The sequence below is a fragment of the Octopus bimaculoides genome, chromosome 23 (assembly GCF_001194135.2).
Source record: "Octopus bimaculoides isolate UCB-OBI-ISO-001 chromosome 23, ASM119413v2, whole genome shotgun sequence".
NCBI lineage: Eukaryota > Metazoa > Mollusca > Cephalopoda > Octopoda > Octopodidae > Octopus > Octopus bimaculoides.
In genome coordinates, this window is record NC_069003.1 from 30401616 (window position 1) to 30403665 (window position 2050).

At 31.7% G+C, this 2050-nt stretch overlaps 1 long non-coding RNA gene across 1 annotated transcript in view; it reads left to right on the forward strand.

Moving 5' to 3' along the window:
* LOC106883804 (uncharacterized) overlaps positions 1 to 2050 on the forward strand; it is a 162067-nt gene that overhangs the window by 20494 nt on the left and 139523 nt on the right. The gene's annotated exons all lie outside the window — the stretch shown is intronic.

Genomic DNA, 2050 nt, shown 5'->3' on the forward strand with positions numbered 1-2050 from the left:
TATATATATATGCTTTTGGTGTAAATGGTTTTGATATACGGCGCTGTGTTTTACAATCCTGTAACTAATAATAATAGTATTTATATAAGCTTAAAGATTATGGCAATCACCATGCAATGGCTGACGAAATTAGTCTAATAAAGGGGCATATAAGGCCACTACAGAAAAAAGGCTTTCCTATCCACGTGGGACTTGAACCCACATCCCTATGTTGGTTCGATATGGGTTGAAGTCCCTCGCAGATTGGAAAGCCTTCTTTTTTCTGCCGTGTGCTTATATGCCCCTTTATTAGACTACTACACATATAGTGTGAGTTGATTTGGTAGACGGAAACTGAAAGAAGCCCATCATATGTGTGTGTGTTTGTCTGTCCTCTCCCACTGTCACTTGACAACTGGTGTTGATGTGTTTTATGTCCCCGTAACTTAGCAGTTCAGCAAATTCTACGGCCTTGGCCTTCAAGCAGGCTGTCCACATGCTAGAAATAACAGCCAAATCTCACAAAATTGCGATAACATCATGAAAGAAGTATATATTGGCATTATTTGGTCAACAACCGGACATTTCTCAAATATTTCCTCGTTTTACTGAGTTATCTACGAATGAGATTAATTACTATATTCAAAATAGGAAAAAAAAAAAAAATCAAATGTGATGCCACAAGCACAAAATCTTGATTTTTTTTTTTTTTTTTAATTTTTTTTTTTTTTAATTAAAAAAAAATTTATTTTAAATCTTGAATTTTTTAATTCCACATTTGAAAACATGGAGATGATTAATTGCTCTGAAATAAAAAAAAATTCTTTTAAAAATTTCAATAAAAGAATGTCTGCATGAATATTCTCTTTTAGTATTTTGTTATAAATCGAAACAATGTCTTTGTGTGTGTGTGTGTGTGTCTACAAAACATTTGTGATTAGAAATAGTTCGTTATGAATTAAAAAATGTTTAGATTTTTTTAATTTAAAACTATTACTCGCTTTAGATGTATATATGTGTGTGTTTATCGATCTATCTATCTAGATAGATAGATAGATAAACACACACACATATGTAAGTGTATATGTAGGATGTATTTGATATTTGTAATACACACTCGAACATGTATATACGTGGTGTATATATATATATATATATATATATATATATATATATATATATATATATACACACACACACTCGTATATACACACATACACGCACTCATACACAAACTTTCGTGTATGTGCATATCTGTGTGTGTGTTTGTATACATGTATATGTGTGCATGTTTATGTGTAACTCTTCCTTTCTCCTTTTCACACACACACACGAACGTGTTTACGTGTGTGTGTGTGTGTGTGTGTGTGTATACATACACATACAAATACATACACACACGTTCGTGTGTGAATTTGTGTGCCTATATATGTGTATATACATGTGTAACAAGCACCTAAATTATATCTCTACACTCACACTCGACCATTAAAAATTGGGAAATTTGCTTTTTTTTCTTTTCTTTTTTCTTTTAAATTTGCGATAAAATTAAGTGAAAACAGAACGAGCTGAATTGCGAGGAAGGTGTAAAGTAGTTAACACGCCGTTACAAGCGTGCCCTCCACCCGACTTTTGTTTCCTTATAACTTCCAGAAGAACCGGGTTTTTTAAAATAAGATTTTCTAAAAATATTTGTAATTTGGTGTAGATTCAGAATTTGTCGTGAAAAATATTTTTCGAAGAGAGAGAGAGAGATGATTTTCGGATGCTAATTCTAACGGGTTGACTTTGTTTCCTCATAACTTTTAAGAAAAGAAAGTATTTTTTTTAATGAAAATTTTCTATAAAAAAAAACAAAAAAACTACCCTTCCGGATTGTGTGAGTTCCGATTATATCGGAAATTAATCTGGAAAAAAAATCTAAGAAAGAAAGAAACATGGTGGGCGCGCGTACATACTGACAATTCTTTTGAGAAAATTTCAAGTTTCATTTTGCAGATGTACACCTACTTCTGTTTTTAGAATTCCATTTTTCAACATTAAATTCAGGTATAGTCTTAGTCTACACTAT